Here is a 16969-nt window from a genome sequence, read left to right on the forward strand (position 1 = left end):
TTTCAAATGTAAAATTGTCTACAAAGTGATACTGATTGCCAAACAGCAACACCCACCACTGGCCTCCCAGATAAGTAAGTTAGAGTCTTATCATCAAAAAGGCCTCGCAAGCCAAGGGAAAAAAAAAAAAAAAAAAAAGGCGGGGGGGGGAGGGGGGGGAGTATTGTGTGCAGTACAAGCATTCATATGGATAGATGGATAGTATGTTTTCTGAGCTGAATCTGGTATCTTATTCCTTCATAACTAGGCCTGTGTAAATTTACTCAGAAGAACTTTCACAAAAACAACAGGCTTCTGCAAAAGAAGGGATGGTTCTTGCTGAATAAACCAAATTCAAAAAAAGGACAATGAAAAAATATATATATTCTTGAAAAAATATATCTCATTTTATAGATAAGAAGATCCAGAAAGTCTGGTTCATATGAACAGCTAAATGTGATCAAAAATTCAAGATAGAACATTTTTAACTTATGGTAGATTAGCAGTGATAGCAATTTTAAAAAACTTCCAAAGTTGAGAAGCCAATGACAAGATTTAAATTCACAAAGTTATGATGAAACAAGTTATGATCCATATGCTCTTAGTGGTAGATGGCATTTTAATGTTATTGCTTAATGATACATTTGATTTCATTTTATGGTTTTTTCCCATAAAAGTGGGGAAATGGCAATATAAAAATGGCCATTTTCAATTTTTATACACTTCTTATATGCAAGTCCTGGAACCAAAGCATCACTGTACAAAATCAAATGACTTTAAAAGTAATAAAATCCATGCTCCACAGGAGGCTTATTGATCTTTAACAATTCTTGAAGGGATCCCAGTGGTTCATAACATTTTTGAAATAACAAGTTTGCATAAGAATTACAGGTTAAAATACAGGCATGGGTGACAAAGAACTCCCCCACATACATTCTTATCAAAACGTTACGTCTAGACTTTACAAGAGAGGTAGGATTTATCTTCAAAGGAGGCAGGAGGAGAGCTTTCAAATATAATATCTACTTTCACTACTATAATTGAAAAGACTTCACTGTACTGTGATCACTGTACTTCCATTCTCTTTTGAAATTCTCTTAAAATTATTTGCATTTGCAGATTATATTGAGTATGTCCCAGACATCTCTAATTATTCATCTTAACTCCAGGACACAGGAGTTTGTGGTTTTGAGCAATATCTTAATTTGTTTCAAAAATTTCTAGGGAATGCACTTGAGATTTATATCACTTAATTAATTAAAACCATAATGTATCTTTTGCTTTGCTTGCATTTTGTCTTCTTCTAACTTTTGATACAAACAAATTACAAGAATAAAATTGTCAAAACTGTGATTACTGTGTTAAAAATGCTTAATCCAGCACAAGGAAAAATTTGTATTATGAATGCTACCACCTTCAAAACATTGCAGTTGGAAAATGGCTCAAGAAATTGAAGGTGTGATGATTCTTTTCCTCCTTTTTCCAGCAATTTATTTTTTATTCTAGTTTCAGCTATCTCTACCCACTCATGTGACTACTATTTGCTGCAATAATGTCATACAATTTCAGAGTCCGATTACTATTTCAGGAACAGATTATTTTTTGAGAAAAAAAAAAATATTATAAACTGTGAAGAAAAGCAAAAGTTTTGGTTTTCCTCACAGTACTGCATATGTATATAAGAATATGTTGAAAAATAAATGTGTGCACATATACAAGTGTTTTTCCACACAAAAATATCATGAAGAAACAGTATTATTTATTACCATTAAGAAAAGTATCATAATGAATGTGTTCTGAAAAAGTAATGTTATAATTTTGCAGATTTTAATTTCACATTATGGATTTCATCCAAAGTCAGTCAAGGACAGATGGCCAGAGAACCTTAAACCATTGTGCCTGCCTTTACAAGCTGGTTTTAAATTCACAAGATGGCTCACTGAACTTGAAATGTCATGCTTGAATCTTACAAGGAAACTATGCAGGGCTTTAAAATTTATCACTGACATCTTAAATTAATCCTGGAACTAATTAGGAAGCTTACAGACAATTCAGCATCCAAATGCTATCTTTTCCTATTGACTTTTTCATACAGAAAATGAGGGCTCAGAAGTGAGAGTGTGTCATACTACAACCTTTTGTTCTTGTCATTGTCAACTAAAAGAAGACATGAGAAATAACTAATATTCTATGATTTTTCACTAACGTTGTATTAGAATATGAAGGCAGACTTGTTTTCAACTTCTTTAGAATTATTACTATTAAAATAAAATCAATGAAAAAAGGTGGAATTTAGAATAAACAAGTATTTGAAAATTCTTGCAATATGATACGAAAGACAAATTATGACAATCAAATCTTGTGTGTAACAAAAGCAGCTCCACAACAAATTAATTTTTTCAGTCCTTAGTAATCAGTAAGCTGAAGAAATCTGCCAGATATTTATGTTTGTGTCTGTCTGAATGTTATGATCCTTATATTTGCTTATTTGGTTGCTTTGTTTTCTTATTGATGTTGTTGTTTTCCAAAATAACAAGATGTAAGTTTTAATTTCTCTTTAAAGAGACCTAACATGATAATTCTCTTAGTCAGCAGTCATTAGTTTCCCTCAAATGGTTAGAGAGGAGTATAAACCTACAGAAAAGTCCAAAGTCCAGAACTAATATCCCTCCTAACTATCTACTTACCTGCCATCTATCATTGTTGTTTGTTTTGGTTTGGTTTGGTTTGGTTTGTTTGTTGTTGTACACAAGATTTTCTAAAAGAAAAGCTTAAATCCTACCTACTCTGTCTTCTTTACTCTGCTGAAAAGTGACATACTGCAGAAATACTGTGTATCTAACAGTCTATACTCTCACTCTGTTCCCCATCATTTCCCTGTGTTAATGAAAACTCTCATGAGCAGAAGCACAAATATAACAGTCTAATTTTAAACTCATATTAAATAATACCTGCACTTCTTTTTATAAATAATTAAATTTCTGTTTTTTGTATTTAGGTATTGTTAGTATATTTGATAGCAATTATTTTCCTTTACAGTGCTAACCATCATATTGATCAGAGAAATATTTGGCTGAAAATATGTTGCTGTACTGAGCCAAAGCGAAATCAAAAAGCAAGGAAAACAACCAGAACAGGACTATTTGAAGAAAGCCGCCAAAGTGTTTTCAAGTGAGTCTTAAAATGAAGCATTAGCGTTATGGATTATGTATTTTCAAACAATTTTTGTCCTAAAAGGCCTGTTTGAGTCTTTCTGTAAGGGTACTACAATGATTTTTTCAGGTAATCATTTTCAGGCTTTCAAGTTTTTAAATTACAGATAACTCATCCTTCTTATCTGAAAGAAAAAAAAAAAAAAAAAAGGAAAAAAAAAAAAAGGAAGGCAAGTAATACAAACAGTGAATCCACTTACTGCACTTGTGTCTAAGTGACCATGAAAAAAAGCCTTGTCTGACCGAGTAACTTCACTTTAAAGTTTCAGGCTGAAATTGATGTTCTATTCACAAGGAAAACAGAAGATGAAAAGATTACTGTAGAAAACTGCAGGCACTGATATTATTGGGCATGGAGAGTACTATTCAGAAGAAAACTTTTTTTTCTCCTTTTTCATCTTGGCTGGATTACACTGTTGACATAACATGGAATAATCATCATAGTGACTTAAGAAAAGTGGGAAAATGGTTTTAAACCCTATCCGTTCACTCTCTTTACTCTCAAGATTTCACTGTTGCAAACATTCTGTGTGCAGTCTTTCTCCTCCTATCCCTTTGCTTTACAGGAAAGATCAGTTTTTCTAACAGTGGGACAAGTTTAAATAATTTAATAAGAAAGTTCATCACTCTGTGTAAGATGAATAACTTTCACAGTTTTTTTAGTCAAAAATAAACCTAATGACTTCTTTTCCCATTTGTGATACAATGAGGACTGCTCTGAAAATAATGCCTCCTATTTTATTATGCTGGTCCATGATGTCAGAGACAGTTGTTGGTAGCAAAGTAGTAGAGACTGAACCTTCCCATCAATATTCCATGACATTTTGTTGCCATGTGACAGATGGCAGCAGAGGAGGAATCTGTCAGAATGGCATCTAACACAGAAGTGTAAATTCAGCAAAATGTCACTGAACTCCTCCATTTGAAAAGAGGTGCACTCATTCATAGTCACTGATGTTTGATGAATGCTTATGGAGACCAAAAAAGTGGATGTGAGCACAGTGAGAATGTTAGTGGTGCATTTCAGCAGGTGTGACAGCGACGATGGGTAACCTCCTCTGATGCAGAATTTTACTAGTATGGCATGACGGCTCATAATAATTGCTGACAAAAATGCACAGCTAAACATGCTATGTTAAAAAGTAGTGTTTTGTGGCTCAGAATTTGCTGTAGCAGATAGTGTTGTGTTGTTTGTATCTGCTGTAGTTTCCTTTGAAACAAGAAGGAACCCTTACAATCAGAGTTACCTGTCTAGTAAAACACCTACATATTTGAAGTTTTTAATCCTACAGTTAACAGGGATGGCTGGAAGGATATAACTGGGTGTACTGTAAGTTATCTGAATGAGTTCAATAAAACTTATCATTTAGTTTGGAGTGTACTTTAGAAATTAATTTCCTCATTGCTGCAATGAAAGCATTTTTATTTGCTTTGTGGATAAGTCTTAGAAAGTGCAGATGCTCCTCAGGAATGCATCTAAAACACTCTAACTGCTAGCAGGCTTGGAGACGATTAATGCTGGTTGGGATAAAAAAATCCATATTTATCTATTCAGCAGACAGTGGGAATAATACTTTAAAGGACTAATTATAGAAAATGTTCTGCAAAACTATAGTAAGGACCACCCTACATCATCATTTTGTCTTCTGTCTCTACATTGCCTTTTCTTTCTTTGTGGTGTAGTTATGAACAACAGCTTAATGAAATTGCTTAACCAAACAGTAAGCACACTGAGTGATTACAGATAATAGACTGTATAGAAATATACTGAAAAGAGATGTATCCAGATGCAAAATTTTCCCATTGGTCTCCCAACCAATTTAGCATGTTAAATGATATTCTGTTGGTGTCTGAGTGAGGAGACAAAGACCCAGGGACTACTTAACAAGAAGCCACACTCATTGCTTCTGTTCCTTCAGCATTTGGTAGTTCTAATGTAGCCACCCAAGCAGAGCTCCATGTAGGTTATGTGACCACCCAACTCTTAGGATGTGAGATGTGCCTATCGTTACTCCCAGAAATGCAGGGTAAGAGCAAGCACACGTGTGATTTATGCCCATGGTTGTCTTGGCTTCAGGAAAAGGTGAGGAGATTTTGGCCTTTGATACTGTCCCTCATAGCATCCTTCTGAACAAATTATCTCACAGTGAGACAAACAGTTTCACACTGTGCTGGGTGATAAACTAGCTGAATGGCAGAGCTCAAAGTCTTGTAGTGAATACAGCTACATCTGGCTGGCAGCTGGTCACTAGCAATGTTCTCCAGGGCTCAGTTCCAAGGCCAGCCATGCATGAAATGCGTATCAGTGATCTGAATGCAAGGATGGAATGCATCCTCAGAAAGTTTGCTGATAATACAGAATTGAAAATTAATATTGAAGGGATGATAGGCCTTGCTGTGGTACCCAAGTAAATTAGAATCAACAATTACATGAAGTTCAACAAAAGTTAACCTGGAATTGAATAATGCTGGACACAGATAAAAAGGGATAAGTGGCTGAAGAACAACTCTGCAGAAAGTGGTCTGGGGTGCTATTTGACAGTAAGCTGAGCATTAATCAATAAGGTGAAGAGTGAATATGGTAGAAGTAAATATTTCAACAGAGTTTCAGATACCTCTAGTTGGAGCAATACGAACAGCGCAGATAATATTTCATAACCAACTTTAAAGGAATAGTAAGAAAACCAAGAAAAAATAATGGGGGTTAGTAGCACTTATTTTTTTACTTTGTATTTGTTTTGACATAAACTTATCCAGACAGATCTTTGTAGTGCTATAAATAGTGTACTACAAAAGATATCAGATGCCTTTCATTTTACCTTTCAACTGCAACAAATTTTTACCTGCGTTATACAAACCAAACAGAGAAAGATCATTCTTTTTCTTCAAATTCTCAGAGTACTTGGGCATGTGAAATGCATGGGTTCATAGGGATGAGTAGCAGGAGGATTCTTTAAATTCATCATGTCTTGTAAGAACCTATTAATAATTAAGTCCTTCTAATTCCAGTACTTCATACTGTTATTGCTTTCATCCATTTCCTTTTCAGTATCTTTTCAATCCTATGTAAATTATTGCCTTTTTTTCCTGAGTTTTGAGGTTTGATTGGTTTTCTGCATGAGTTACACCATTAAGGTTATACTTATACTCAGTGCTTAATAAGCTTGTAGCTATTGTTATATTTTTATATATTTTAGAGCCTTTACTGCCCTTGTTTGTTTTTTTTTTTTGATCTGCATTCCCAACTCCCGAGACATGCTGATAGAAAAGTTTGCAAAGCAATAGGGGGAAGTGGGTGAGGTGTGAAAGGGCAATTTTAGATCTCACTTGCTTAAAAATAAACATTTTATATAATAATTAATCCTGGTCCAACACCCAGTTTTGTCCACACCACAACATCAAAAGACATTGTATTATCAAAAACAAAAAATCAGTAAGAACTAAAATTCGGGTTTAGGGAACAGTATCTGAGTATGCTGGCACTGCTGCCAAAAGCAGTAGCATGGCCTAAGGACAGTTATCTGTATCTCTCAGGCTCAGTATTATTGAGAGTCATTCAAATGGAAGCATAAACAGGATGGCTGCAGCTGGAGGGAAAAGTTATACCAGATTGCCATCAAGATCTCAGCAGGCAATGAAAAATGACAAGGAAAAAAAAATAAATAAAATACAAAAGTCAAAAAGACATTTGCTTACTGAATTCAAGTATGATTTTTGAATGCCAAATATGTAAAATAAGTTTCAGATGTATCTGCTTGAGGAGATGGAAGGGGCTCCAGGGTCAGAAAGACATGACTGAGCTATCAAGGCTACCTCAGGGTCACAGGGAGAAGTCCAAAGAGAATGCACTAGAACAGCTGAGGATCATCACTGATCCAGATGTGTGGACTGCATACAGAGGCAAAGGCTCTATGTTCAAGATATTTGACTGCATTTTCTACCCAGCCCCTGGGGTAATATGTTGTATAATTTAAAAAAAAAACAAAAAAAAACAGATTCAACTTCCTTTGAACTGAAAAGATATAGAACACACATACATTCTAATATCACTCACCATACCTGCTGAAATAAATAGATGGGTAAGGAGGGTGGAAAATCTTGGGCTATAAACATGGAGCAAGGCACTAGTGTAACATGGGACTAGTGAGAGAGCTGGAAATTCATATGACATAAGAATATATTCTGCAAACTCTGTGACAGATAATCCTCCTCTAATAACTCTCTACCTGGCAGTGCTTCATTCCTTTGGAAAACTCCCAAAGAACATTCCTTAGAAATGGTTGTTGTATGCAAGACTTACACTATAAAATATCAGAAATTTGATCTAAACCTATGTTCAGTCAGTTAAGAGTGAGAGTAATAGTATCAGAGGAAGGTACTTGAGGAGGGAAAATGAAGAAAAGTGAATGCAGAAAATGAACTTAGAAATTTGTGTTAAAAATATATGTAAGCTGTGCATAAGTTATTAGAACCGTGCACTAAAACTGACAAAAAGTTGTTCCACATCATGTTAAAACAAGACAGATTTCTATCCAGTTCTTCTGTTTTGCCATCATTTTTTTCCAAACATTTTGTCAACATTACTCAGCCAAAATCTCCTCTACAATAAACTATTCCCACTCTCCCTATTATAATGAGCCACCTGCAAAAGCAGGTTGGCAAAACGAAAGTTAACTAATTTAGTTTTGTATTGGACTAACTGCACTATCTCCCCCGACTCATTATAAAGGGAACTTATATCAACAGCAAATTTATTGTTCTCCAGCCAAATGTGTCTTACAGACTTCTGTGATTACTGACTTACTTAGTAAATCCCTTACAAGGTTATGACCAAATGAAATTCAAAATCCGGAATTATGTATACATAATAAATAATTGTGAGCTGCAAATTCCAGATATAGAAGCAGTTATTGTATTTCTTGTATATTGTATTGTACCTAACAGTCATTCAGTATCCCTTGGAGACAAATATGTATGCTTATACTGCATGCATAAGATCCACTGTCTTTGTCTTAAAACATGTTTAGTGTTGTGTAAACGAACTGTACAATGTGAGATCAGTAAATTTGTCTCTTCTCAGAATTTACATAGAGACAGGAAAACCATAAAGTGACTCCCAGGAGCTCCAAACATACTGTCAGATGCCTTGACATCTGAATAACTAGAAAATCATACTTGTACCCCACCTGCATTAACCAACATGTAAAATAATAATAATAACAACAACAATAATAATAATAATAAGGAAGAACTTGAGAAATCTCACCAAATAGTGATCATGGTTTATAAAAATAATTCTGAGCTTAAATATAAGTATGGTGGCTTTTTTACTGCTAAACTGGTAGCCAGTTTTTGCCAGGAAAAGGAAGATCCATAATTTATTATTAATAATCACTCCTCAGTATCTGAGAGGGAGAGAAAATGGGCACTAGCATACCAAATCTGTTTCATAGAATGTATTTATGCTGAAAATATATACTGGAGAATAGCACTTCCATATTCTTCTGGTATTAATGCAAATTGCAGTACAGTGGACAGTTTTAATGAGTAGTGGTCTTTCTACCTGATGACACTAAACTGAGTTGACATACTAGGGAAAAGAGATGCTATCCAGAGTGATCTGGACAGATTTGAGAGGTGGGCCCATGCAAACCTTGTGAAGTTCAACAACTCCAAGTGCAAAGTACTGCACATGGGTTGGGGCAGTCTCAAGCAGAGATACAGATTGGGCAGAAAATGGCTTGAGAGAAGCCCCAAGGAGAAGGATTTGGGAGTTTGTCTTCATGAAAGACTCAATGTGAGCTGACAGTGTGCACTTGTGGCCCAGAAGGCCAACTGTATCCTAGGTCCCATCAGGAGAAGTGTGACCTGCAGCTCAAGGGGTGTGATTCTGCCTTTCTATTTGATCCTCATGAGATCTCACCTTACTCAAACCATTCTATTACTCTATGATTCTATAACTCATGATTGCTCCTGCTTCCTCAGACCTTATCCAATCCCTTGTCCAGTAGGGAGAAAAAAAAAAAAAGAAAAAAAAAAAAAGGCTACAAAAGGCTATAGGATTCTGTAAATTCTTTTTTCTTTCACCTTGTCCAAAAAATAATTAATTCAAAACATCAAATATTTTCTCTTCAACCTTGTCCATGCAGTTATTTCCTTATTTCTATATTACAGTCTATATTACAACTAGCTCAGAAAACAAACTATTTAATTCTGGATTATGTCAGATTATTGTTAAACTTCAAATTTGACTGAATTGTTATTTCTTGTATGAAACGTGTGTAAATCCATATTTAAATGGGAGAGATTTTATCTAAAATTTATATCATACAAATAAATTTCTAAATATTCTTATTTCCTATCAGTATTCTTGTTAATTTGATACATAGTAGAAATAAAATTCAGCTGTGCATGAACTGCTTTTGAAATAAGTAGTGATTAAAAAGATAACAGAACTGGCCTCTTCCACTATTTCAAGTGCGGCCTTGGGCAAACAATCTCCCCAAGGCCTTTCATTCACCTCCCAGAAAAGAGAACTAAAAATGATTGTCAGCCATATAGGTGGTTTTAGGCTTAATTCTTTACTGTTCATAAAAGCTGATAAATATCTAGTTTTCAAGGTGCATATCATCACTAATAGATTAGTTTCTATTAGATACACTATGCAAGTTCAAACTCCCTACAATATTTTCATATAACTGGAGCTAAACAACTCTGACTGCCTGCTGCAAAATGTCAAGAAAGACTCTCCTATCAATTTTCAGCCTGAAGGAAGAATGTAATCTTTGAATGGATATCACTCAAGAAAATGATGTTCTCAACAAATAATTCCTGATTTTTTCTACATGTCGATCCTCATAAATAGTTCTTATATCCACACTTTTATGAAGTTCAACAATATTCATCCTATTCACACTATACAACATTATTCATACCATGTCAAACAGAGTAAATGAAATACATATTGTGTCAACAATTACAGATTAGTTTCTTGACAAGAAGAGATAAGGGTACGAAAAAAAAAATAATTGAGGTGAAACTATAATGTACAAATTAATCTCCTGTCTCTCAAAAATATAAAAATATAATATCTCTTCTTAGCAACAACCAGAGACACTATTCTGCATCATTGCATTTGAGTTTCATATACTTTCTGGTCACAATGTTGTACCATAGCACTAAATTGAAAGAGTGTACCTCAACCAACCCATAAGGAACTAAGGAGACCCAATAACTATTTACAGGTGCAGAAATCAAAGTGGAAAGGAATTAGGGATGAGCACTAGCAACAAGAATACTAGTGAAGCTAGAAGGCAAAAGAGATAGCACACACTCTACATGTTGAACTTATGGGAATGTGAGTCTGAAGAGAATACTGTGATGACAGGCAACAGACAATAATAGGAGAAAATAAAGTTAATGGAGGATGCTGACATCTAATCAATTCTATCACAGTCTTACAGATAATTTATACGTGTTATATGGCCTGTGAGTAGAGCTCATAGGTAATGGGTCCTTGAATGTCATCACAGAAATTCTAGAGAAGTTCTGAGCTTAACCCAAGCTCAGCATAGTTGCAAATGCAGTAACATGAAATCTTCCCTTCTGGAGGAGCAAAACCATGCAGCCTCTGCTGAGCTCAAAACTTTATGATAAGATCTATATCCCAATAACTTCTGATTGTCTCAGAGAAGACAGCAAACCTCCAGCTCCCAACTTGCCTAAATTGGATACAATTATTTGGGCTCCAGACTTCTACACTGTGCTTGCAGATCCTCAGTGGACACAGTGGCTGAAAAAGAGATGCTGCAAGTATTACATATCATGAAAACATCCATATCTCAGAATTAAATTGTAAAGGTTTGGTCATTGTATTTAGGGAAACATCTCCTCGTTCTTCACAAAACCTGATAGCTGGTTCTGTGAAAAATTATGGATCATGGCCTGAAGAGGGGAGTAGCACATGAGAAAGAGCTTGCATTAGCTTGGGAACACAAGTAAGCTGCATCTAGCTTCTTCATATGGCTATAAGAAAGTTGTTTGTGAGAAACTGCTCTATAGCTATAAATAAGTTTACTTGCTTTCTGTGAATGAAGGACCTTGCTTATACTGATATGCCACGCTTTACTGTCTCCCACTGTTACATATATATGGCCACAGTATTAAAAATGTTGTTAGGACACCTTGCAGGCTAATCAGCACTATTATCTACCAGGGGCAAACCCAGGCTGGACACCAGTGCCAAGGACTTGGAGAATCTACCAGCAGGCTGCCCAGTAATGGGAGTACCTCTGTATTAAACTGAAGATTTTTTGCTCACCTGATGGTTTTGCATAACACAGGGGAAGCTAGTGATAAAGTGAATAGTTTTATACAGATATTCACTGCAGATGAGTGTTAGTCAACTGTATAGCTTCAAGTCCATATTATTAGAAGAGGTAGGCAAACATATTTTAAAGGCATATAAGTAAGCCATAATGCCTCCAGATGTGCATTTACTATGAAATGTGGTACGAACAGCCAGCCAGCCTCCAGATCTCATTGGGCATATACCAAAACCCTTCTCAGTGCCTCACTACAGATATAGGTATTTATCTAGAGTGGACTCCAGCTTTACTCACAATCTCTGCAGATTCCTAGATCTAATAAACATGGCAGAACTATCTGCACTTCAATAATTGAATCTGGGATCTTGCTATAGACTGGTTACTACCATTAATTGCAAAATTAATTGCAATTAATTGCAGCTGGCCAATGAAACAATGGATTCTAATTCTTTCCTAGCCATGTCAGGTATCATCTTTACCACAGTTACCTTTTGTGAACAGAAAAGCAACTAGGAGTAATGGCCAAAAAATGATGCAGTTCAACTTTGATATAAAGAACTATCCAAAAGGTAGCTATGGCTATAGTGAATTTTCATCTTGTTTGTTTGTTTGTGTATTTGTTTTGTTTTCTGTTTTTTCTTTCTTTCTTTTCTTGTGTTTCTTTCTCTTTCTTCTAATTTCTTTCTCTCTTTCTTTGTCTATATCTTCCTTTCTCCTTTTCTTTCATTCTTTCTTTCTTTCTTCATTCCTTCTTTCCCTCCTTCCTTCCTCGTGCATGATTCACTGAGACTAATATGGCTATTACGAAGGTTGAGTACCTCAGAGAAGGGAAAAAAAACACTTGTTCACTTTGTTTTGTTTTTTTTTCCTAAGTTCTGTTAAACTCAAAATCTTCTTTAAGAAAAAAAATAAAAAGAATATAGATACAGTCAAGTGGAAAGCCTGTGGCCTTTCACTACTCTGAGCAAAACTGTCATTGTCACTGGAAAGTGTCTGGAAAGTACTGTCTCAGAAATCTATAAATGTGGAATTACCTTTTCTGAAGTTCACAGTTTAAGAGTCACTGTCGTATTTCAGGCATACTCATTCTTAAGAGGAATCATGTAGCTTTGATGTAACCCTAGAAAGAAATTATCAAAAAGCAGCTGATTTCTTCTTCTCTACTTTACTCAGTATAAAGCTGGTACTCATTTTCAACCTCAGCTGAACTTCTTAGTTTGTAAGGAAAGAAAAACATGTCTATACATATCTCAGATACTCCAATCCAGTTAACTTCATAACAGAATTCTTATTATTGTGGATATGTGAAGACAGCAATTACAAAGAAAATGAAATTTAAAAATCACTACTTGTCATAGAATTTATCTTTTGTGGATGAAGCCAGCCAGCTGTTTTAGAAGGCAGACTTGAAAACTGGGGGACAATCTGTTTCCTATTATATGTCAAGGGACCAGGAATCGTTCTTTAAAGTGAATGATGCCAGCACAGGTGATGAACCTTCTTACTTACGTCCTTGTCTTATTATTTTACATCACATACACGATCTGATATGCAATCTGATATGTTTGCAAGTACAAGATGCAGAGCCCAAAGCAATCCTATGAAGAAGCTTCCAGAGCCAGGATAGATAAGACTGCAGCTATGCCCGGCACCGAGGTAGCCTCTCTTACTCTGTGTCCAAGTTTGTCTGGGAGTACCTGTGACTCCAAATGTCACACGGCCATATATTGGCTACAACAGCTACCCAGTTCCTACTGTGAGATTTACTTTTCACAAGTTAGACAAAGTTTCAGGTGAGTCAGACATACAAAGTACTACAAAAGTGCCATACAGAAAAGTGACATGAAGATACTTTTAAGCCATTCTAATGTCTTTGCATTCTGCTTGGTTTTGTTCCACTCTCAAGAGTCAAGCAAACAGTATGGTGATGGAGAACTGAATCGGTCTTGGTTTATTTATACTTGAAAAGATGAAGGCAGCTTTAGGAAAATATAAGTTTAAATTTTTCAACAAGAAAGACTGAAGTCATCAAAGCACTATCATCCCCTCAGTTTCACATCTGGTACCTGGACTCCTGCAAACAAAAATGAAAAATCCTCACAAAACTCTTTGAAAGAATGCATTTTCTATCAACAAAAATGCAATGTTTTTTTTTGTTGTTGTTGTTTTTGTTTTTCTGATATCCTGTGACTATGCAGACATAAGGCACTCTGCCTTTCTTTTGAAACGGCATTATTCATGAATATGTTCTTCCAATTTAAATACACAAGACTTCTACCATTTTATTTTTGTGTTCAAATGGCTTCCGTATTACAGTTTGTTTGGGGGGCATTTTTCATATCAGCAGGGTAAGATTAGCATTGACATTTGTCATGAGCTATTGAAGAGACAGCAGGAACACAGTGCTAATGTTGATAGCAGTTTTCGATTTCCATCATACCAGCCTCTGAGCTCCTGCTGACATTATAACACTAACTCAAATATTAACATAAAATATTGAAAATACCATATGGATGCTGTTTGTGAATACTTGCTGTGAATGCTGAAAAGATGTTTTGCTCACAATAAATATTTATAACATGGTATGAAATGGCACAGACATTAACTGTAAAAAAGAACTTTCATCAGAACACTAAAGATGTGGCAAATCCCTTCATTTAGTGAAAGCATATTAAAATGCTGCAGCAGTCTTCACTTAAATGATCTGATTCTCTACTGCTGTGAACTTTGTAGAGCAATTCATGCCATGCCAGGAAGGCGAGGCTACCACATTGCAATGAGGTTACAAACATATAAATGATCACATGACACAGGGCAAAGGAGAGCCAAGTAGAAAATATTTCTAGGATAGTTTGCGATAAAGATATTAGAACAAGACTTGAGCTAGATGCCAATTATATCATTTCTGAATGGACAAGTCGTTTAGGCTGATCTCACTGAAGTTGAAAGCAAAGCATGCCTTCATATTTGACAGTGAGAAATAAGCCTTCATAAACTTAATTCATTTTACAGTTGTAGACATCTAGAGATAAGCAAGTAGGTCAAAAGATGTATTTTCTTTAACTTTGTCAATAAAAATGGGAGTTTAATTAGGACCTATTCTTAACTCAGTGAAGACAATTTGATCCACAGGTCTTTCCAAGATGGAAAAATAAAGCAAGTACTTCCTCACAACTACTACTTTGTTACAGTATTTCTGTAAGGACAAAATTCAAGGTTAGCATCACACTGAGGTACAGAGTGGTACAACACAGGTGGTACAAACAGCATCTATATGTGAGTTGATCAGTTGTTTGTTTTTCAAATCCAATGTGCACAGATTTGTTTGTAGGATGCTACAAGCCTATGCTGCTAGGCATCCTGCAAAACTTCTTCACTCCTAGTCACAGATGGAATATTGATGCCAACTTGACTTTTGCACGAGGGAAACTGAGATAATGTGAATTAAAAAAGGAGTGGCTATGGAAAGGGGTTCAAACTCCAAACACTCCTGAATAATGGTAATACTTGATCAACCGTGTCAGACCTCTTTTCCAAGCTTAGGAGACAGATCCTTGACTAAAAAATTTACGTATTTATTTCCTTCCTTGCTTACTAACATATTAAAAAGCAGAGCAGGGAAAAAATAACCTGACGTTCAGAAGTAGAAGTGAAGCTGCAACCCCGACTTCCTTCCATTCCATGCATATTTTTATGCTAAGGCTCATATTTCATGTCAGAAGGCTTGAGAGTATTGTAAATAAGACCTGCCATATTATTTTTCACTGGCAGGAAATGTAACCATTGGTGCCATTGTACATATTCTATTGCTGGAGAAGACATTCTGCACCTTCTACTATGGAAATGGTGACAAACCGTTTACTCTGTTGCTGGTATATTTCAGTTGTTCTGATTGTTAATTGAAACAATTTTTGTGAACATTCTGGAGAGGATGCTCCAAAGAACAACTTCTTCAGAAATGTGTGTTCTTCCTTAGCAGGGTTCAAATAAGTGGGAACAGTACCTTCCTAGGGAAGGTGAAGAAAGCTGCCACAGGCACTCATGTTGACATACAAACACTTCTCTTTCACTGCAAGAGTTTCCTGTTCATTCTATTCACTTAATTTAAGCACAGCATATTTTTTTCCTTTAATTTTTTTATTTGAACCTCAGATTACCCTAAAAGCATGAAATATCTCAGAAGCATTCTCAGAACATTTTGCTTACTTATTTTTAAGCTAAGAGAGCAATGTGACCCATTAGTGAAAAAATGGAGATGTAGGTCTACAAAATGAGAAATAGATGTAATGCCCATTAACGATAATGTAAGCTCTGTGCACAAAACTGTGAAAGAAAACATTTTTGCCTGCTTTGGGAAGTCATTTTTTCTGTATTAAGTGCAAAGCCTCTAAAACAATAGGAATGCCTAGGTCCAGCTCTCTGAATACAAAATAGTCAAGCCAATATAAATATGATTTTATTTAAAGGAATATATTTAGGCTGACAACCAGTGAGCTGTGGCTCAGTGATAAACCCTGGCAAATGGGGTTTGTAATGGAAATGTTGACAGATTCTCTGCCCTCACAGCACTACCGTTATCTATTGCATTGCACATTAAACACACATATCACCTGATAAATACCTAGCATGTTAAATCTGATAAAACTTTTACTGAATCAAACAGACAAGGAGTTGAACATGATAAACAAGCTCTTGTATCTGATCCGTCAGTTTCAGAAACAGATAAGTAAACAACTGAACATGATACAGTACATCACTGTCATGTGATTAAGGTCACCCCTTGGAATTGCCATCCTCAGAGAAAGCTGTGGTTTAAAAATCTAGTCATGAGGTTTTATTTATCTATTTTTAATTGGGGTCACAAACCTTTGTCAACTGAACTTTGTAAATTGACTAATGTAAATACAGACTCCTGCATTAACAGTATTCCAAAGAGCATGTATTTGCTCACACACTTCAATCTCTTCACCTCCGTCAAAATAGTCACTTCCTTTATGCAGAACTATTTACTCATTTTAATACATAAAAGAATGTTAAATATTTTTTTCAGGGATGATGCAAAATATGGAAGATAATTAAATCAAGAACAAGTTCAGTCAGAAGACAGTTCTTTACATAATGGACTGAAAATACTTTATTGAATTTATGATAAAATGACCCACAGAAGGGCTGTTCCTGGTGGAAGAAGCTATTTTATCAAGTCAGTTCTCCAGCAGTGTGAAAAGCTGCAGTGAGAGACAAGCAGAGCTGTCAGCAGGCTATTGAGGAAGATGTGTTGTTAAGCAGGATGTAGGGAGGTGAGAGGATTAGGCACTGCAGTTTGGTTTGCAAGAGAGAGCCGTATACTGATTACACATAGTGTGAGGCTGAACTGTTGGATGTGAGAGTTAATATTTCATAGAAATCATCTAAACCTGTTCAGTATGTAGCTGAGTTTCATGTATTTCTGTA

This window comes from Coturnix japonica, chromosome 1, assembly GCF_054131305.1.
Source record: "Coturnix japonica strain WE chromosome 1, WE-NBRP24, whole genome shotgun sequence".
Taxonomy (NCBI): domain Eukaryota; kingdom Metazoa; phylum Chordata; class Aves; order Galliformes; family Phasianidae; genus Coturnix; species Coturnix japonica.